This window comes from Geospiza fortis, unplaced genomic scaffold (assembly GCF_000277835.1).
Source record: "Geospiza fortis unplaced genomic scaffold, GeoFor_1.0 scaffold403, whole genome shotgun sequence".
Taxonomy (NCBI): Eukaryota; Metazoa; Chordata; class Aves; order Passeriformes; family Thraupidae; genus Geospiza; species Geospiza fortis.
The window spans coordinates 3,633,111-3,639,207 of record NW_005054336.1 but is presented as its reverse complement, the minus strand read 5'-3'; the positions used below and the strand labels follow the sequence as shown (position 1 = coordinate 3,639,207).

The 6,097-nt window shown below is 39.7% G+C and overlaps 1 protein-coding gene across 2 annotated transcripts in view; it reads right to left on the bottom strand.

Moving 5' to 3' along the window:
* The window catches only part of SLC44A3 (solute carrier family 44 member 3), a 34,981-nt gene that overhangs the window by 7,205 nt on the left and 21,679 nt on the right, over positions 1 to 6,097 (bottom strand). The window lies entirely within an intron of this gene.

Below are 6,097 nucleotides of genomic sequence, written 5' to 3'. Positions count from 1 at the left end.
GATCCAAAAACCATGGAATGTCTTCTGTCTGGGGAACGTGAGGCTCTTCTGTCTGGAAAAGACATGACTGAAGGAGGATGCAGCAGGAGGCTCATGCTGCCGACTCATGAGAAATGCAGAGAGGCTGGGTAGGCTTAGATGGCTCATTGTTTCTTCCAGAACAAAGGCCAGGCAGGGGCAGGACAGTATGAAGTATTAGGAACCAAATTTGAAAACAGACAGTATTCCTTCTCACCATAAATCTGTAAACTGTGGACTGCTGGGTAAAGGATGCTTTAGCTTCTAAAGGTTCACAGGAGCTCAACGGATATGGGGAATTTCAGGGAAAATAACTCTGCTAAGAGTTATTAAACACACAGAAAACACGCAGCTCAAGAAGTCCCTAGGTTGAAAACAGATTCAGAAACAGCACAGAGGCAGGGAAATATCCTTTTGTTCTACCTTAGCATTTGCTCACAGTCATTGCTGAAGATGGGATACTGAGCTAGAAAGAGATTCAGTCTGATCTTATATACACATTATAACTCTTATATTTTTATCTTTGCCCAGTGAATTGATCTTTTACAATGGTAGTCTCTGCTTGGTGACAAGCAAGTAATTGTGGCATTAATAGCATTGAAAGCACAGGGGATAGTGGACTGGGATCAGCATTTATCCTTCCACCAGCAAGTTGATCTCATATCACCACCTCTCCGAAGAACACAAGCCTCTTCTGGCTTGGGGCCTGGGAACTAGACACTGATTTCTCAGTGTCAGGATGAATAAATAGGGAATGCGAATGTTTACATATCTCCAAATACCACAGTATGCAAAAAAAATCTATTTAAAGAATATATCCTTCTGTGCCTCACAACAGAGAATGTCAAAGGTCTTGGAAAAAGTGACCTGGTAGTTTCATGAGAAAGGCGCTGTGGCTCAGATCCAGGCTGTAAGTTCTCCAATTGTTGAGAATAATTGCTACTTTGTGTAACAGCTGAATTCAGCCCTCCATTCCAGGGCTTGCTTTCATAAAATTAGCTTGGGGAAGAGAAAATTGCCATAGCAACAGAATCTTCTTAAAAAGGAAGAAGGAGACATACTGATCTCTCATCCCAGTTCAGCTTTTTCTGCGCTGCTGGTGTTTTCATCCCGATCTGATCTTATTGCTGCCAGCTCTCTTGGGGGCTGCCCTGGTCAGCCACCCCCAGTGCAGTGCAGTGCAGCTCGGGCTGGACCTTAAAGTGCCTGCCAGTGTCACTGATGCCAATGGAAGCCCTTCAGAAAACAAAATCCAGTGGTAGCAAGAGGCAATGAGTGCGGCTGCTGTGCAGCAGTCAGTGGTCTGGTGAGAGAGTTGTATCATGACTCTCAGATGGTGGGAAACAAGAGCAAGATGGGCCTTGTGAGGCCCCACTGAAGAGATGACGACATACAAGACTGGAAGGGACTTTCAGCCATTCCAGTGCCTATTTCAGATTAGCATATTACACAAATCTTCTCCTAAGTGGAAAACCCCTTTTTTAAATCACTTAGGACTTCCCCTCTCCTGGGCCTTACATGTGGAACTGTTCCAGACAGTTGTCCTGCTGGTCCTTAGGAACCTTCCAACTTCCAGACGACATTTATTCATGAACAATTTATATCTACTCTATTCTATTTTTCTGCTGATCTTGTCAGGCTTTTAGCCCTCCCTCCTGTCTCATAGATGGCTAATGGGCTTGCTCTTGCTCTTCACTTGTCACAGGATATTCCAGTCCCCTCTATGAGATAAGCCTGAGCACATAAGCAGCAACTTGTACAATGGCATTTATCCCCTTCTTTCCAGTGCAAGTGTTTCATCTTGTAGCTTCCAGGACTGACTCTGTGCTTTCTGCACCCTTGTTAAAAAAAGGCTATTGTCCTGTGGCTGACAAACACATGGAGAATATTTTTCTCCTCTACTTCCAAGCAATAAGCACACAGCTAATACAGAAATGGTTATTTTTTGTTCCTAGGCTAATTACTATCTGTAAGAAACCTTCAACAACTTCCTGAATTTTCCCAAGCAGTCCAAAAAGCAGAACTTTCATTCACTTCCATTTCACCTTATATTTTCAGTCTGGACTTAATGGAGAAACTTTTCAGGTTTCCTTGCTTCCTACTCTCTGTGTTATCTACTCCCTCCACGGCTGTCATCCAGTGGGTAGGACCAACACAGCTTTTTTCTCACAGTGTAATTGGGTGTCCTTTCCTGCTGCATCACAGTGTTATATTTGGGCTCCATTTCCATGACAGGGTTGGAGCAAAAGGATCCTGCTTTATGTGCCCATTGCATGATGATTACATCATTACTGGGGTTGCTTTCAGGGCTTCTGCACTTAGTGAGAAAATGTTCTTATTTGGGATTTCTGAAATAAATCAAACTGAAGATTTCCAGAGAGTTGTTCATAAATTTCTCTGCTTAAAAGCACAGAATTACCTGTCACTTGCCTCATTGCCTTTTATTTTCTCTTTCTCTCTCTTTCCCCCCCGTTTTGTTTCTTCTTAATGGGATAGGGAAGAAGAGAAATGTATCAAAGTAAGAATTAGTCAACTTTGTTCAACTCTATTCCCTACATGGTTCATCCTACAGAACAAGTTAAGACCTAAAGATTTTTGTTTCCTATTATTACATACATAAAGTCTGCAGAGGGGAGATAAACTTATATAAAATATTATTTCAGTGTAGAAGAACATTTTATCCTTGTATTTTCAAGAGGATTGAAAAATTAGCTCTATATCTAGAAGCAATATTGCCAGTAACATTAAAATGCATTATTGTTTTTGGGAGGAAAAAGAAGTACTTGATGGGGTGAGGCACAATGTGTTTGGCATGGAAAGAACTGTGCTTTACAATAGCATGCATTAATTTTGGTTTTATCTAGGTGAATTCTCCACAAGGCATTTAACTGAAACCTCCTGATAGGCTTCCATCCAAAGCTTAAGAGACAACCAACTGCTATGGATATAGAGTCGTTAGACAGACTTGCTTTTGGTTTATTACACTGGACAATTGCTGGCTTTCAGTCCCCAGGAAGGGTCTCTGTCCCAGGAAATGGGGCTCACACCCTGCTGAATTCACTGACAGCCCAGAAGGCTGCACTGCTGCAGCCATGCTGATGAACACAGAAACCACACCCTGCTCAGCAACCCCTCAGAAACCCAGGCACTGTACTTTGGAGCAGTCACTTTGCCAACTGGCTGCAGATGGACCTAAAGCAGACACAGAAAAGCAAAACTATCCAGTCGTATTGTTTTTAAAAAGTCACTGCAACAATGCTGTAAAGGGAGAACATGTGAACACTTCGATGTTTCTAAAGTTAAGACTGCCAGTACAACTTAAGAAAGCAGGAGAGACACAGACCTCATAATCCCCAAATCACATTAAAAGCCAGTATATTCTTTTTACAGAAGAAAAATTTCAATCTCCTAGATTTTACTTGAGATGATTGGATATGTTTATCTGGAACATACTGAAACCATCAGAGCCAGATAAAAAATCTGTGGTAATTCTGACAAGTGTTGGCAAGCAGAACTGTCAAGTAAGGATAGTGACTTTATATTCAGAAAGCACTTTTCAGCCACAGAACCCCGAGTGCTTTACAATTGTTGCTAATGGATTATACACACACATGAATCACTTTGCCCATGACTGAAGTGGAACAGCTTAAGGAGTGAACTGTTTTACAGCACATAGCAACACTACACCACAGTTTAGCACAGGATCCAGTTGCAAATGCAAGAGAAATTTAGGAAGGCTGGATGTAATTGTCCACACTGCAATCTGCACAGGACACTGGGCTTACATTACCCCCCCTGCAAATATGACAATAGCCAGCATCTAGCACAGCACTCTGTCATGATGGAAGATGACAGGGTAACTCTTTGGCTTGTTCCACTTAACTTCCAGGAGAGATGAGCAAAACCTAACTGAGCCTGCAGAGAATGAGTCACTTCAGGGATGCATTCAACTATTAATGTCAGTATTAAATATCACATGCAGGGTGGTAATGGAGCCCAAAAAGTACCCTTAGATAACATAATAGAGCATTTGGTTGATTCTGCATGGGAAGAAAGAAGCTTGCATTTTTTCACCAGGGTTACTTTCTCCAGCACCTGTTTCTCATCTGCCAAGTTCTCAGAGGGAAAACAAAGTACTGTTTAATCCTGATTAAACTTGTGAATGAAGGAACAGAAAGAATTTAAATTACCTAAGCAGTTTAACAACAGGTTGAAGAAAATAGTGCAGAAGTGATTGGATCTTCTATTTTTTTTTTTAGAGCTTCAGGTAATTATATACTTTTCATTAAAGTGAAAATAATGCTAGAATAAAAAGCAAAAGAATAGTAAATAGTAAGGAATGCTAATGTACACAATGATCTTTGGACCAACTTTTACAGCAGCTGTTCCACATTTAAGGTTACAAAAAAATCAAAATCTGAACTTAAAGAATACATCTCTAAGAAAATGTTAGAAACACAGATACAAATTCTTAACCCCTCCCTCCCAAGTCCTGCTCTCAGGTCTGTGTTCAACATATGTGGGAAATTTCTACCTTGCTCCTGGCATCTTCCACCAATCTCAGTAGGAGCTCTTAAGAGCTCACTACTTCTGTTAATCAAGAAATATGTCAAAGCTGCTTAAAACTGCAGACATTTTTTTCCTCCTTTTTTCTTTTCTCTTCTACACAGGGCCACAGATTTTACAGAACCAAAGAATAAGACTTTCAATCATAGTAAAAAAAAAAATTAATAAATAGCCTTGAACAGATTAGTTATAGGGGAAAAAATGAAACAAATAATTCGATCCACAAATTACTCAATGAGATGCAATAACTCAAGACCAATGTTTAAATTTCGTACAGATAGAAGTTCTATTAAAATCTTGTGGCCTGTTCTTGCTTTTTTTCTTCTCTAATTATTGCCCAAATTTCTGTGGATTTGAAACGTGGACAACCATCACCTTTGCTAAAAATATATTCAAAAAACAAAACAAAAGTGAACACTTTATTATGATCATTAGATTAAAAACCACAATTCACATAAAACCAGAAATCTGCCAACAATAGAATAGGAAACAGGAAATCTTTAAAGGGGAAAAGAGCTACAATACAGCTTTCTGAAACAAAAGGAAGAACATTATAGTAATTAATTCTTTTAACAAACACACAGCAGACAACAGCTGGAGAAAGTAAACACTAGGATGCTGGATATCTCTTTGAAAGGCAGGAAGCCAAGTCAAGGGGAAAGGGTGACTACAAATGGAAAGCCTGGAGGCAAAATGAACTCTGATATTCCTCACCAAGTCACTGACTACAAGACCTACCTAGAAAATGTAAGCCTGGAAAATTCAGAAATTTCACTGCACAAGTATTTAATCTATGGTGAACTAAATCAAAAACTCTCTTAATAACTGTCCAAGACTAAACCTAATTTATGCACCTACTTAAGAGGAGAAGTCAGACCCGTTATCAGGATTGTCTTGTTTACTTCACTACTACCCTCAGCAATGAGAACAAAGAGCTCAGCATTCAGAGGGTGTAATCAGTGTGAATTTGATTCCCTTTCACATTAGGAATATCACTGTTCCCAGAGATAAAAATAAGGCAATGACAAAGACAAACTATTTATAATTATATATGTAAATCTGGAATGCATTTGGAGAAAAGAATTGTGAAGGTAAAAAGAGGTGTCAAGTATCTGTAAAACTGCTCTATGTCAGAAATCATCCATTTCCAATTAAAACATCTTTTAAACAAGACTGCTCAAACAAATCATGGTTTGTATTTCCAGATCTACTGATACTGGCAATCACTAGGAATTTAAGTTTCTTTACTCAGGACTTTGAGGTGGAAAACACTGTAACTAGTTAATGTCACATTCCAGGTATGGAATGTTTCCTAATTCTTCATTGCTTCCTGCTACCTGGACTCTGTGTTTCAGGAGTCTGGCACAACTCAACAAAATGTTAAGTATTCTTACCTACAGAAACAGCAAGTGGCTCTCTGAAAGGGCTGACTACCTCTAGCTGTATTACAAGTTTTCTAAAATCTAGCACCTTGCATATTTGTCAATTCCCTGTTTCTCTGCACCAAGCACTT